Source organism: Capricornis sumatraensis, chromosome X, assembly GCF_032405125.1.
Source record: "Capricornis sumatraensis isolate serow.1 chromosome X, serow.2, whole genome shotgun sequence".
In the NCBI taxonomy this organism is placed as follows: domain Eukaryota; kingdom Metazoa; phylum Chordata; class Mammalia; order Artiodactyla; family Bovidae; genus Capricornis; species Capricornis sumatraensis.
In genome coordinates, this window is record NC_091092.1 from 75,214,627 (window position 1) to 75,231,286 (window position 16,660).

The 16,660-nt window shown below is 41.7% G+C and overlaps 1 pseudogene; it reads left to right on the forward strand.

The window, feature by feature from the left end:
- The first annotated feature begins 755 nt into the window (after window positions 1–755).
- LOC138070690 (craniofacial development protein 2-like) lies at window positions 756–1,548 on the forward strand (annotated as a pseudogene).
- The last annotated feature ends 15,112 nt before the right edge of the window (window positions 1,549–16,660 follow it).

Genomic DNA, 16,660 nt, shown 5'->3' on the forward strand with positions numbered 1-16,660 from the left:
TCCTCACAGTCCAACTCTCACATCCATACATGACCACTGGAAAAACCATAGCCTTGACTAGATGGACCTTAGTCTGCAAACTAACGTCTTTGCTTTTGAATATGCTGTCTAGGTTGGTCATAACTCTTCTTCCAAGGAGTACGCGTCTTTTAATTTCATGGCTGCAGTCACCATCTGCAGTGATTTTGGAGCCCCCAAAAATAAAGTTTGACACTGATTCCACTGTTTCCCCATCTATTTCCCATGAAGTTAAGGGACTGGATGCCCTACTAGTGTATAAATATAGGCCTGCTAGTGTATAAATCCGGAGAAGGCAATGGCAACCCACTCCAGTACTCTTGCCTGGAAAATCCCATGGATGAAGGAGCCTGGTAGGCTGCAGTCCATGGGGTCGCTAAGAGTCGGGCACGACTGAGTGACTTCACTTTGACTTTTCACTTTAATGCATTGGAGAAGGAAATGGCAACCCACTCCAGTGTTCTTGCTTGGAGAATCCCAGGGACGGGGGAGCCTGGTGGGCTGCCGTCTATGGGGCCGCACAGAGTCAGACACGACTGAAGTGACTTAGCAACAGCAGCAACAGCAGTGTATAAATACTGTTCATGAACAGTATGAAAAGACAAAATGATAAGATACTGAAAGAGGAACTCCCCGGGTCAGTAGGTGACCAATATGCTACTGGAGATCAGTGGAGAAATAACTCCAGAAATAATGAGGGGATGGAGCCAAAGCAGAAACAATACCCAGTTGTGGACATGACTGGTGATAGAAGCAAGGTCCAATGCTGTAAAGAGCAATACTGCATAGGAACCTTGAATGTCAGGCCCATGAATCAAGGCAAATTGGAAGTGGTCAAACAGGAGATGGCAAGAGTGAATGTCGACATTCTAGGAATCAGCGAACTAAAATGGACTGGAATGGGTGAATTTAACTCAGATGACCATTATATCTACTACTGTGGGCAGGAATCCCTTAGAAAAAATGGAGTAGCCATCATGGTCAACAATGCAGTACTTGGATGCAATCTCAAAAACGACAGAATGATCTCTGTTCATTTCCAAGGCAAACCATTCAATATCAGAGTAATCTAAGCCTATGCCCCAATGAGTAACACTGAAGAAGCTGAAGTTGAATGGTTCTATGAAGACCTACAAGACCTTTTAGAACTAACACCCAAAAAAGATGTCCTTTTCATTATAGGGAACTGGAATGCAAAAGTAGGAAGTCAGGAAACACCTGGAGTAACAGGCAAATTTGGCCTTGGAATGTGGAATGAAGCAGGGCAAAGACTAATAGAGTTTTGCCAAGAAAATGCACTGGTCATAGCAAACACCCTCTTCCAACAACATGAGAGAAGACTCTACACATGGACATCACCAGATGGTCAACACCGAAATCAGATTGATTATATTCTTTGCAGCCAAAGATGGAGAAGCTCTATACAGTCAACAAAAATAAGACTGGGAGCTGACTGTGGCTCAGATCATGAACTCCTTATTGCCAAATTCAGACTTTAAATTGAAGAAAGTAGGGAAAACCACTAGACCATTCAGGTATGACCTAAATCAAATCGCTTATGATTATACAGTGGAAGTGAGAAATAGATTTAAGGGACTAGATCTGATAGACAGAGTGCCTGACTGGCTCCAAATACGAAAAGGAGTACATCAAGGCTGTATATTGTCACCTTGCTTATTTAACTTATATGCAGAGTACATCATGAGAAACGCTGGGCTGGAAGAAGCACAAGCTGGAATCAAGATTGCTGTGAGAAATATCAATAACCTCAGATATGCAGATGACACCACTCTTATTGCAGAAAGTGAAGAGGACCTAAAAAGCCTCTTGATGAAAGTGAAAGAGGAGAGTGAAAAAGTTGGCTTAAAGCTCAACATTCAGAAAACTAAGATCATGGTGTCCGGTCCCGTCACTTCATGGCAAATAGATGGGGAAACAGTGGAAACAGTGTCAGGCTTTATTTTGGGGGGTTCCAAAATCACTGCAGATGGTGATTGCAGCCATGAAATTAAAAGACGCTTACTCCTTGGAAGGAAAGTTATGACCAAACTAGACAGCATATTAAAAAACCGAGAAATTACTTTGCCAACAAAGGTCCGTCTAGTCAAGGCTATGGTTTTTCCAGTGGTCATGTATGGATTTGAGAGTTGAACTGTAAAGAAAGCTGAGTGCCAAAGAATTGATGCTTTTGAACTGTGGTGTTGGAGAAGACTCTTGAGAGTCCCTTGGACTGCAAGGAGATCCAACCAGTCCATCCTAAAGGAGATCAGTCCTGGGTGTTCATGGAAGGACTGGTGCTAAAGCTGAAACTCCAATACTTTGGCCACCTCATGTGAAGAGTTGACTCATTGGAAAAGACCCTGATGCTGGGAGGGATTGGGAGAGGAGGAGAAGGGAACGACAGAGGGTGAGATGGCTGGGTGGTTCACTGACTTGATGGACATGAGTTTGAGTGAACTCCAGGAGCTGGTGATGGACAGGGAGGCCTGGCATGCTGCCATTCATGGGGTCACAAGGAGTTGGACATGACTGAGCAACTGAACTGAACTGAACAGCGTATAAATAATTTCATGGCATAAAAAAGTAATTGTTCTCAAAGGAAACTGTTTCCATTTGATAATTGCCTATGAACTAAAATTCTTCCTTCTATTAGTTTCACAGTTCAAGTTTGATACCATGACTTTAATTTCTATAATTTCATAGTTTATTCAGGGCTCATAAACAGCCTCCCACTCACCTTCTTCAATATGTTCTGAGACAGGACTTCAGATAAGCCCTTGGTTCATAGCATCCTAATCCAAACTCACTTTGCCTAACGCTCCCCTTTAGCTTCTGGGGACTCTGCCGTGAAAATCTTAGCTATTTACCTATTTACTACTCTGACTTTCAACACACTACTTCATCCTTCTGTTTATCGTTTATTTCTTCCCTCCTCTCTCCACTTCCTCTTCTCTCCTGGCTTAGAGTTTCTCAGAATCACCAGTTTGGGACCTCTCTACTTTAACCAAAAAACCATTCCAAGAACGACCCTGAAATCTTCTCTGGCATTTGAGGCCCAACCTTCCTGTGCCCTGAGGATCAAGTGAATGCATGCTAAGTTGCTTCAGTCATGTCTGACTCTGTGAAACCATGGACTGTAGCCTGCCAGGATCCTTTGTCCATGGGATTCTCAAGGCAAGAATACTGGAGTGGTTTTCCACGCCCTCCTCTAGAGGATCTTCCCATCCCAGGCATCAAACCCAAGTCTCTTACATCTCCTGCACTGGCAGCTGTGTTTTTACCACAAGTGCCATTTGGGAATGAGCGGCAAATTCGTGGCTTTCTTTTAAGAAATCATCTTTCCCTCCAAGCACTACATTTATTTCAGAAGGAAATGGCAGCCCACTCCAGTATTCTTGCCTGGAGAATCCCATGGACAGACAAGCCTGGCAGGCTACAGTCCATGGGGTCGCAAAGAGTTGGACACGACTTAGCAATGAAACCACCACCACCACATTTGCCTTTTATGCCTCTGCATTGTCTAATTCTGGGGAACAATTTAGAATTTTAGAGTAACAGGGCAAATTCTTCTATAATTGTAGATTCACAGTCAGGTCTAATAGGACTTTCAAGTTTCAATAAAAGTATAAAACTGAAATTCAAATTATTACTATACTAGTAATTATATAATAATGATCATAAGCAAAGACTACAATGAGACAAATAGATCGAAGGGATTAGATCTGACAGTGTGCCTGAAGAACTATGGATGGAGGTTTGTGCCATTGTACAGGAGGCAGTGATCAAGACCATCCCCAAGAAAAAGAAATGAAAAAAGGCAGAATGGTTGTCTAAGGAGGGCTTACAAATAGCTGAGAAAAGAAGAGAAGCTAAAGGCACAGGAGAAAAGGAAAGATACACCCATTTGAATGCAGAATTCCAAAGAATAGCAAGGAGAGATAAAGCCTTCTTCAGTGATCAATGCAAAGAAATAGAGGAAAACAATAGAATGGCAAAGACTAGAGATCTCTTCAAGAAAATCAGTGATACCAAGGGAACATTTCATGCAGAGATGGACACAGTAAAGGAGAGAAATGGTATGAACCTAACAGAAGCAAAAGATACTAAGAAGAGGTGGCAAGAATACACAGAAGAACTATACAAAAAAGATCTTCATGACCCCAGATAACCGCAATGATGTGATCACTCACTGAGAGCCAGAAATCCTGGAATGCGAAGTCAAATGGGCCTTAGGAAACATTATGAACAAAGCTAGTGGTGGTGATTAAATTCCAGCTAAGCTATTTCAAATCCTAAAAGACGATGCTGTGGAAGTGCTGCACTCAATATGCCAGCAAATTTGGAAAACTCAGCAGTAGCCACAGGACTGGAAAAGTTGAGTTTTCATTCCAATCCCAAGGAAAGGTAATGCCAAAGAATGTTCAAACTACCACACAATTGCACTCATCTCACACGCTAGCAAAGTAATGCTCAAAATTCTCCAAGCCAGGCTTCAGCAATATGTGAACTGTGAACTTCCAGATGTTCAAGCTGGATATGGAAAAGGCAGAGGAACCAGAGATCAAATTGCCAACATCTATTGGATCATTGGAACAGCAAGAGAGTTCCAGAAAAACGTTTACTTCTGCTTTTTTGATTACGCCAAAGCTTTTGAATGTCTAGATTGCAACAAACTGTGGAAAATTCTTCAAGAGGTGGGAATACCAGACCACCTTACCTGCCTCCTGAAAAATCTGTATGCAGGTCAATAAGCAACAGTTAGAACTGGACGTGGAACTACAGACTGGTTCTAAATTGGGAACAGAGTACTTCAAGGCTATGTATTGTCACACGGCTTATTTAAATTATACGCAAAGTACATCATGAGAAATGCCAGACTGAATGAAGCACAAGCTGGAATCAAGATTGCCAGGAGAAATATCAATAACCTCAGATATGCAGATGACACCACCTTTATGGCAGAAAGTAAAGAAGAACTAAACAGCCTCTTGATGAAAGTGAAAGAGGAGAGTGAAGAAGTTGGCTTAAAACTCAACATTCAGAAAACTAAGATCATGGCATCCAGTCCCACCATTTCATGGCAAATAGATGGAAAAACAATGGAAACAGTGACAGACTTTATTTGGGGGGGCTTCAAAATCACTGCAGATGGTGAATGCAGCCATGAAATTAAAAGATGCTTCCTCCATGGAAGGAAAGCTATGACCAACCTAGACAGCATATTAGAAAGCAGAGACATTACTTCGGCAACAAAAGTCTGTCTATTAAAAAAGGTATGGTTTTTCCAGTAGTCATGTATGTATGTGAGAGTTGGACTATAGAGAAAGCTGAGTACCAAAAAATTGATGCTTTTGAATTGTTATGTTGGAGAAGACTCTTGAGAGTCCCTTGGACTGCAACGAGATCTGACCAGTCCATCCTAAAGGAAATCAGTCCTGAATATTCATTGGAAGGACTGATGCTGAAGCAGAAATTCCAATACTTTGGCCACCTGATGCAATGAACTGACTCATTGGAAAAGACCCTCATGCTGGGAAAGATTGACAGTGGGAGAAGGGGCCGACAGAGGATGAGATGGTTGGAAGCCATCATCGATCTGATGGACATGAGTTTGAGTAAGCTCTGGGAGTTGGTGATGGACAGGGCAACCTGGCATGCTGCAGTCCATGGGGTCGCAAAGAGTCGGACACCACTGAACAACTGAACTGAACTGACAATGAGTTTGGACAGACATGATAATGCTCACAGTTGTGGCTTCAGTCTGTCAATGAATTGATTTAGTTTTCCATTTAAAAACTGACACATCTTTCTGAGACTATATTTGATGGTATTTGGACTTGCCTGATCATAAGCCTTCCGTGCCTCCCCAGTGACTATAAAATAAATCCGAACTCTTTAGCATGACATTCTCGGCCTTCCTATGACCCATAGTGAATTTTTTCTAGTCATATTTGTTGTTATTCGTCCTTGTATACCTAATGTACTGTGCTGTGCTGTGCTTAGTTGCTCAGTCATGTCGGACTCTTTATGACCCCATGGACTGTAGCCTGCCAGGCTCCTCTGTCCATTGGATTCTTCAGGCAAGAATACTGGAATGGGTTGCCATGCCCTCCTCCAGGGTATCTTCCCAAGCCAGGGATCAAACCCAGGTCTCCCACATTGCAGGCAGATTCTTTACCATCTGAGCCACCAGGGAAGCCCTGTATACCTAATACCAGACCCCTATTTGTTTTATTCTTCTACCTGGAATGTCACTTGCTAATAATGACCTTTGGGGTGTTTATCAGGTGTCAGACACTGGGTTGAACAATCCTCTCAACAGTTTGATGTGACAGAAACTACTAATATTATTACCTGCCCCTACCCTCCATAATTATAGATGAGGAAACTGTTTCACAAAAACATGAAACAATTTAGCAAAGGATATAGAGGTAATTAGTGATGGCACTGGAATTGTAATCTAATTTAGTCCTAATCTGGAACCCATATACTTAGATATGTTATTTTACTGGCCAGCATCTTACAATGCCCAAATTAAATGAGAATCCATGCTTTAGAGATGACCCAGTTTTCCTCCATAAATCTCATAATTAGTGACCCAGTCGGTTAGGTTCAGCCTCCTGCTTGAATAGTGAGCTTGTGGGAAATAGACTGTGGTATTTGCCTTTTCCTTCCTTCCTTCTTTATCCTATAATTTTGTGTGTTCAAGTTTGAAAAAGCAAGCACTTGGTGTGGCTGCTAATTTCTTCTTATATACTTAGCCTCTAATTCGTTATATACTGTCATCAGGTAAGGGGCTTCTCAGGTGGTGCTAGTGGTAAAGAACCTGCCTGCCAGTGGAAGACATAAGAGACAGTGTTTGATCTCTGGGTTGGGAAGATCCCCTGGAGGAGGGCATGGCAACCCACTTCAGCATTCTTGCCTGGAGAATCCCATGGACAGAGAAGCCTGGTTGTCTACAGCCCATAGGGTTGCAAAGAGTCAGACTTAGCATGCATGCACATCATCAAGTAAATGGTGATAATTTCTTTGTAGTCATGTGGTCTCAACAACTAGGCATGATTAAGTGAGGGAAAGAGAGGAGTATGTTTTTCTAGGAAAAGAGACTTTTTAAACCTTCTCTAGCATACATTTTAATGTAAAGAGGCTTTACTCTAAGAAACTGAAATAACTTCTCTGTACCTTGGTTTACTCATCTTTAAAATAGGCTAATAATACTACATGCATCATAGAGTTATTGTTACAATTAAATTTGTAAATACATGTAAAGTGACAAGAATATAGTAAGGGCTAGTATTTTTTCTGACAAGATATGAAATTTATATTGTAAATATTATTTGACAGATTGCAAGCCTATATTTAAGTATACCTAGGTATACTTGGACACATAACTCATAAATTCATACGGTTTTCTGAGCTATGGTACCACAGTGAATCTTCCAAGGTGGCTGCAAACTGAAAAGACCCCTCTTCCTCAATTCTTCAAGTTCCAGACAAGCAGCCACAGAGCAATACTAGAACCTCTTAAGACTATATTTATGGACAAGGGTTCCAATGACCTGCTGGGCATGATTGCATTAATAAATATTTACTAAACATTTGCTGTGATATATTTATACTGTGACACTGCCTTTTGCAATCCCTTGACCCGTGAGCTGATAATCAGCTTTCTAGGGAACAGTGCAGAAGAAAATCCTTCTTTTAAGTTACTACAAAGCCCAAGTTTTAATTAGTACAAACAAAGGAGCAGTGGTTCTTATTTTCATGCTACTGTTGTTTTTAAAGATATTGAAATTACTTATTCATGTAATACACTCCAAGGCATTTTTTAAAAACCTGATATTTTGAAAATTAACAAGTAAATAAATGCCATTGAAATTCGAAATTTTCTAGTATCTAAAACAGAGGATAAAATGGTATTGCTTTGCTGGCTCACTGTGATCAAGGCAAACCATATTATTTTCAGGGAAACAATCCAGAAATCTAGAACACATCATTATCCTTGAATGGTGTCTTGCGATACCTTCTTTAGTCACTGTTGAGCATTATAACATTTCTGGCAGTCAAATATAAAAACAAATTGCTGAGCTTCATGATTGACTTACATATATATTTTTTAAATTTTATGTTGAATGCATTTTGTAAAAACCACAGCCCCAAGCAACTATAAACTTCAGCAAGGTCTTTTTTTTTTTTCTGTCTGAATGCCACATCTTCTGCTCAATAAAGCAACACAGACCAAAGAAATAACTTTGCAACCTCTCTAACATGGAGTGAAATAAAATGCTGTGTCTTTTGACTATCTGCCACTGTCATAAATGTTGAAAGGATTTGAAGACTTTAAAAGTGGTGACCAGCATCAAATTGCTTTTTTACTGCATACGTCCTCATTCTAAGCTGGAATGAAACAATCAGCTATTATTTGCCATTAAGTATAAGGGTGCAATCATGCACATTTTTCTATATAATATCATTGAAATAATCATTGCCTTGTAATTCTGAGTACCTTAAGACAGATACAAAGTTGGAAGGTGTGACAGACAAGATTCACTCTGCTGGCATAAAAGTTGTAATGGGCTTCTGCATGTAAGGCTAAAAGCAGAAGTTGGACCTCTGAGATATTTTCCTTCATCAGTATCTAGTTATGGACATAATGAAAAGCATATAATGTCATGAACAAAATTTATGAGCTGACCACATAAAACAATCCATTAAGTAGTTATTAGACACCTTATATGTATTTAGTCTTGTGCTAGATTCTATCTTTGGGAGATGCAGAAAAAATATAATTCCTGCCATAAAATATTTACATTATTGTAATACAAGTCACATGAAAGAAATAAAAGCAAATAGCATAAAATAAAGGATTAAACTGTGCATTAATACCGTGCATTGTATTGAGAGATGCTAGTCAGAAGAACAGAGACTGATGGTCTTGAATTGGACTAGATAAGTTCTTAAGACCAGGAGGGAAGTGGAGGACAGAACATTCTAGGTAAAGAAAATAGAATGGATGCACATAGAAGAAAAGAATAAATTAATGGGATTGACAGAATATAAGAAGACTGAAAACTAGGTCAAGTAGAGATAATGGAAGACAGTGGTTATCAAAGGGTTGTCCCCAAGCCAGCAGCATCAGCATCACCAAGGAACTTGTTAGAAATGCATATATTGAGCCCTACCGAGACTTAACTTAATCAGAAAGTCTAGAGGTGGCCCCCCAAAATCTGCATATTAACAAGCCAGCCCAGTGATTTTGATACCTGCTCAAGTTTGAGAACCACTGATGTAGAGGAGTAGAGAGTCACTGATGTTGAAAAATGGAGAGAAATAAGATTGTAAGGTAGGACAGGTGACTAGAAAGCCAGGCAGAGGGTTGTTCCACTTGATGCAGTAGGAGATGAGTTACAGGGTGTTCTGAAAAAAGGAAATGAGAAGATTATTTTGGCAATGATGGACCAAAGAGGTGAAAGTAGGACTCTCAAGAGTCTTCTCCAACACCACAGTTCAAAAGCATCAATTCTTCAGCACTCAGCTTTCTTTATAGTCCAATTCTCACATCCATACATGATTACTGGAAAAGCCATAGCTTTGACTCCAACTTATACTCACTCCTAAAGTGCACAGTTGCCCCTAAAGTCCACAGTCTGTTCCCCACCCAGACATGAGGGAGCAAATGCCAAGGCTTATTAGGGCTGGTGTTCACTTGGGCTGGAGAGAGCGAAGAATATGGCAGTCACAGCTGGGATGTGCCAGGGTGAGCCTGCAGCAACAGAGACCTCCTGGATGTTGCTATAGTCTGAGGGATGTCTTGTGCTCTCCCAAAGGACTTGGTCTCAGATCGTGGATCCCTAGGAGGAACCAAACTGTTTAAGCTCCTACCAAGGTTTGGGCAGTAACCTAGGCCTATTCACAGCCTGGTGGTAGCTGCTACCTCTGGGGTTGGGACCACATCGGTGGCATTTTGTCCACTGCTTCAGGTAGTATCCCCTGCTTTGGCAGTGGTATGTGTGTGTGCTAAGTCTCTTCAGTTGTGTCCGACTCTTTGCAACCCAATGAACTGTAGCTTGCCAGGTTCCTCTGGCCGTGGGATTCTACAGGCAGCAGTACTGGAGTGGATGGCCATGGCCTCCTCGAGGGGCTCTTCCCAACCCAGGTAAACCCACATCTCTATATCTTCTGCATTGGCAGGCTGGCTCTTTACCCCTAGTGCCACTTTTCTTTAGGCCAATTAAATTAGAGGTCATTTACAAACTAAACTCAGCAAACAGCAATATTACCCAAAGACAAAAACACACCGAGACATACATATATCCAAATAGACACAACAAGATATCTCATAGCTTTGTTTTCCAAACTTAGTTATGAATCGGATATCACAATATAAAGCTCACTAATTATAAATAATGATTGGGATAAGACAATTTTATTAAGCTATTCTCCCTTTTGTTTCATTTCAGACTCAGGAATTAGAGATGGTCTAGGTAAGTGATTCAGAGAGATCTGGTCTCAAGGGCAAAGCACTGGAGGAATTATTCCCTCAGGGAAAGAATTCTTTTTATTTAAATTTTTTAATTTTTTACTTTACAATATTTTATTGGTTTTGCCATACACTGACATGAATCTGCCATGAGTGCACATGTGTTCCCCATCCTAAAACCCCTTCCCACCTCCCCCCTCTCCATCCCATCACTCTGGGTGATCCCAGTGCACCAGCCACGAACACCCTGTATCATGCAACGAACCTGGACTGGCGATTTGTTTCACATATGCTAATTTACATGTTTCAATGCCATTCTCCCAAATGATCCCACACTCGCCCTCTCCCACAGAGTCCAAAAGACTGTCCTATACATCTGTGTCTCTTTTGCTGTCTCGCATACAGAGTTATCATTACCATCTTTCTAAATTCCATATATATGTGTTAGTATACTGTATTGGTGTTTTTCTTTCTGGCTTACTTCACTCTGAAAAACTCCAGTTTCATCCACCTCATTAGAACTGATTCAAATGTATTCTTTTTAATACCTAAGTAATTCCATTATGTATCTGTACCACAACTTTCTTATCCATTTGTCTGCTGATGGACAACTAGGTTGCTTCCATGTCCTGGCTAATATAAACAGGGCTGTGATGAACATTGGGGTACATGTGTCTCTTTCAATTTTGGTTTCCTTGGTGTGTATGCCCAGCAGTGGGATTGCTGGGTCATATGGCAGTTCTGTTTCCAGTTTTTTAAGGAATCTCCACACTGTTCTCCATAGTGGCTGTACTAGTTTGCATTCCCACCCACAGTGTAAGAGGGTTCCCTTTTCTCCACACCCTCTCCAGCATTTATTGCTTGTAGACTTTTGGATAGCAGCCATTCTGACTGGCGTGAAATGGTACCTCATTGTGGTCTTGATTTGCATTTCTCTGATAATGAGTGATGTTGAGCACCTTTTCATATGTTTGTTAGCCATGTGTATGTCTTCTTTGGAGAAATGTCTGTTTAGTTCTTTGGCTCATTTTTTGATTGGGTCGTTTATTTTTCTGGAACTGAGCTTCACGGGTTGCTTGTGTATTTTTGAGATTAATTCTTTGTCAGTTGCTTCATTTGCTATTATTTTCTGCAATTCTGAAGGCTGTCTTTTCACCTTGCTTATAATTTCCTTTATTGTTCAGAAGCTTCTAATTTTAATTAGATCCCATTTGTTTATTATTGCTTTTATTTCCAATATTCTGGGAAGTGGGTCATTCATACGGGTTCCTGCTGTGGTTTATGTCAGACAGTGTTTTGCCTATGCTTTCCTCTAGGAGTTTTATAGTTTTTGGTCCTTTAGGTCTTTAATCCATTTTGAGTTTATTTTGGGGTATGGTGTCAGAAAGTGTTCTGCTGCTGCTGCTGAGTCGCTTCAGTCATGTCCAACTCTGTGCGACTCCATAGACGGCAGCCCACCAGGCTTCCCTGTACCTGGGATTCTCCAGGCAAGAACACTGGAGTGGGTTGCCATTTCTTTCTCCAATGCATGAAAGTAAAAATTGAAAGTGAAGTCGCTCAGGCGTGTCCGACTCTTAGCAACCCCATGGACTGCAGCCCACCAGGCTCCTCCGTCCATGGATTTTCCAGGCAAGAGTGCTGGAGTGGGGTGCCATTGCCTTCTAGTTTCATTCTTTTACAAGTGGTTGACCAGTTTTCCCAACACCACTTGTTAAAGAGATTGTCTTTCCTCCATTGTATATTCTTGCCTCCTTTATCAAAGATAAGGTGTCCATAGGTGTGTGGATTTATCTCTGGGCTTTCTTTTTTGTTCTGTTGATCTATATTTCTGTCTTTGTGCCAGTACCATACTGTCCTGATGACTGTGGCTTTGTAGTAGAGCCTGAAGTCAGGCAGGTTAAGTCCTCCAGTTCCATTCTTCCTTCTCAAGATTGCTTCGGCTATTCGTGGTTTTTTGTTTTTTTTCCATACAAGTTGTGAAATTATTTGTTCTAGTTCTCTGAAAAATCCCATGTGCAGCTTGATAGGGATTGCATTGAATCCATAAATTGCTTTGGGTAGTATACTCATTTTCACTATATTGATTCTTCTGATCCATGAACTTGGTGTATTTCTCCATCTATTTATGTCCTCTGATTTCTTTCACCAGTGTTTTATAGTTTTCTATATATAAGTCTTTTGTTTCTTTAGGTAGATATATTCCTAAGTATTTCATTCTTTTCATTGTAATGGTGAATGGAATTGTTTCCTTAATTTCGCTTCCTGTTTTCTCATTGTTAGTGTATAGGAATGCAAGGGATTTCTGTGTGTTGATTTTATATCCTGCAACTTTACTATATTCATTGATTAGCTCTAGTAATTTTCTGGTGGAGTCTTTAGTGTTTTCTATGTAGAGGATCATGTCACCTGCAAACAATGAGAGTTTTACTTCTTTTCCAATATGAATCCCTTTTTTTCTTTTTCTGCTCTGACTGCTGTGGCCAAAACTTCCAGAACTATGTTGAATAGTAGTGGTAAGAGTGGGCACCCTTGTCTTGTTCCTGACTTTAGGGGAAATGCTTTCAATTTTTTACCATTGAGATTATGTTTGCTGTGAGTTTGTCATATATACCTTTTCTTATGTTGAGTTATGTTCCTTCTGTACCTGCTTTCTGGAGGGTTTTTATCATAAATGGATGTTGAGTTTTTTCAAAGGCTTTCTCTGCATCTATTGAGATAATCATATAGTTTTTATCTTTCAATTTGTTAATGTGGTGTATTACATTGATTGATTTGCAGATACTGAAGAATCCTTGCACCCCTGGGATAAAGCCCACTTGGTCATGGTGTATGATCTTTTTAATATGTTGATGGATTCTGTTTGCTAGTGTTTTGTTAAGGATTTTTGCATCTATGTTCACCAGTGATTTTGGCCTATAGTTTTCTTTTTTTGTGGCATCTTGGTTTGGTTTTGGTATTAGGGTGATGGTGGCCTCATAGAATGAGTTTGGAAGTTTACCTTCCTCTGCCATTTTCTGGAAGAGTTTGAGTAGGATAGGTGTTAGCTCTTCTCCAAATTTTTGGTAGAATTCAGCTGTGAAGCCATGTGGTCCTAGGTTTCTGTTTGTTGGAAGATTTCTGATTACAGTTTCGATTTCCGTGCTTGTGATGGGTCTGTTAAGATTTTGTATTTCTTCCTGGTTCAGTTTTGGAAACTTGTGCTTTTCTATGAATTTGTCCATTTCTTCCAAGTTGTCCACTTTATTGGCATATAGTTGCTGATAATAGTCTCTTATGATCTTTTGTATTTCTGTGTTGTCTGTTGTGATCTCTCCATTTTCATTTCTAATTTTGTTGATTTTATTCTTCTCCCTTTGTTTCTTGATGAGTCTGGCTAATGGTTTGTGAATTTTATTTAACTTCTCAAAGAACCAGCTTTTGGCTTTGTTGATTTTTGCTATGGTCTATTTTGTTTCTTTTGCATTTATTTCTGCCAGAATTTTTAAGATTTCTTTCCTTCTACTAACCCTGGGGTTCTTCATTTCTTCCTTTTCTAGTTGCTTTAGGTATAGAGTTAGGTTATTTATTTGACTTTTTTCTTGTTTCTTGAGGTAAGCCTCTATTCTTATGAACCTTCCCCTTAGCACTGCTTTTACAGTGTGCCATAGGTTTTGGGTTGTTGTGTTTTCATTTTCATTCGTTTCTATGCATATTTTAATTTCTTCTGTGATTCATTGGTTATTCAGCAGCATGTTGTTCAGCCTCCATATGTTGGAATTTTTAATTGTTTTTCTCCTGTAATTGAGATGTAATCTTACTGCATTGTGGTCAGAAAAGATGCTTGGAATGATTCTGTTTCAGGAAGGCAGACCCCTTCCAGGGCCTGAAACTGGGCTCTTGTCTAATACTTGGAAATGAATTGTCCAAGGAGACACATGTGCTGAGAAAGCAAGAGAATTTTTTAGGAAAGGGCAGCCGGGTGGAGAACCCAGGAGAACTGTTCTGCTGCGTGTCTTGCTGTCTCAGGTTTTATGGTGATGGGATTAGTTTCCAGGTGGTCTTTGTCCAATCATTCTAATTCAGAGTCTTTCCTGGTGGCACTCGCATCACTCAGCCAAGATGGATGCTAGCGAGAGGGATTCTAGGAAGTGGACAGACACACGATGTCTCCTTTCAAACTTTGCCAAACTCTTCTGGTTGATGGTGGCTTATTAGTTCCATATTCCTTATCAGGATCTCCTGTCATAAAACAACTCATGCAAATGGTTACTATGGTGCTTGGCCAGGGTGGGCAGTTTCAATCACTGTGCTTCCCCTAACAACTCCCCCCCTGAGAGACTTCATACTCAAGATGCTTCTTGGGAATTGGGAGGAGGTCTTTTTCTCTATAACTTCTTCCTGCTGTGCATGGGCGTAGGCCTGCCTAGCAGAGCAGAAGTCTCTCTCTACCAGATCTAACTCAAAGTATTTTTTGCCTGAAACCAGGATTCACCCTTATAAAAATAGCAATTTAGTTTGAAACTGTTGGCCCCTCTCAGAGATGAAATAGACAGGGGCCAAACAGGAGACCTAACAGGATGGTCATCTCTGGTCCCCAGAAACAGAAGGCAATATTTGGGGTGAGGGTTGAGGGTTTGTGACCCTTTTTGATTGGTTGGTGGTAAGGCAACAGAGCTGTGCTTCAGGAATCTTGTGTTCAGTCTGAAGTTACCATCCTCCACCTGGGTGGGGGCTCCAGTTCTGTAGAAGAACTCAAAGACATTGTTATGCATATTTCTTTGAGTAGGAACCAGGACTCTGTCTGGAGGCTGTACCAACCTATGATTGTTACTCCTGTTTCTGTATCCCCTCCCTTCCCTGATTAGCAATTGTTTGAATCCACCCTTTGGAACCCAGGGAAGGTCAAGGAGGCTGAATGAAGCTTATATCCTACAGACAAGAAATGGAGAACACAGAACAGATCTCTACTCCAGAGCCCTACAGAGTTCTACTCAGTTTTAATTTAGGGAACTAGGCAACTATGACTGTGATAACTTCCTGTCAAAATGGAGCATAGGACTGCCTCAACTTGTAGTGTAGACACTGAATTGGAAGTATTTTTGAGTTCCAAGTTCTAGAGCTTAGTCTTGTATGATTAAAATCTCAATCCCTTGGTCTGCCATTTTGGTGTAACAGACCCAATTAGAAGTAGTGGCGCACTAAGCCCAGGCAGCGGCGGCGGGCCAGCGCACTAACCGCAGCCGAGAGCTACCCCACGTCCGAAGTCAGGGACAGCAGCCCAGAGTGCCAGGCTGTGACTGCACAGGAACGGCCAGGAGGAGCCACCCTGTGTCCAAGGTCAGGGGCAGCAGCCGAAAGGAGCTACCGTGCGTCCGAGGTCAGTGGCAGCCAGGAGGAGACACCCCGTGTCCAAAGTCAGGGTGGCGGCCGGGAGGAACTACCCAGCGTCTGTGGCCAGTGGCAGCTGGGAGGAGACACCCTGCGTCCGAGTTTAGGGCCGGCCGGGAGAAGCCACCTCACACCCAAGGCCAGGGGTGGTGACCCTGAGGAGCCACCCCGAGCCCCAGGCCAGGGGCGGAGGCTGGGAGGAGCCACTCATGCCCGAGGCCAGGGGCGGCGGCCGGGAGGAGCAACCCAAGGAGCAATGGCTGAGCAGGCACAGGAGGGCCTAGAGGAGCTATCCCACACTGAAGGTCAGGAGCGGCGGTGGTAAGGAGATACCCCTCGTCCAAGGTAAGGAGCAGCAGCTGTGCTTTGCTGGAGCAGCCGTGAAGAGATACCCCATGCCCAAGGTAAGAGAAACCCTAGTAAGATGGTAGGTGTTGCAAGAGGGCATCAGAGGGCAGACACACTGAAACCATACTCACAGAAAACTAGTCAATCTAACCACACTAGGGCCACAGACTTGTCTAACTCAATGAAACCAAGCCATGCCTGCGGGGAAACCCAAGACGGGCGGGTCATGGTGGAGAGGTCTGACAGAATGTGATCCACTGGAGAAGGGAATGGAGAGCCACTTCAGTATTCTTGCCTTGAGAACCCTATGAACAGTAGGAAAAGGCAAAATGATAGGATACCAAAAGAGGAACTCCCCAGGTCGGTAGGTGCCCAATATGCTACTGGAGATAAGTGGAGAAATAACTCCAGAAAGAATGAAGGGATGGAGCCAAAGCAAAAACAATA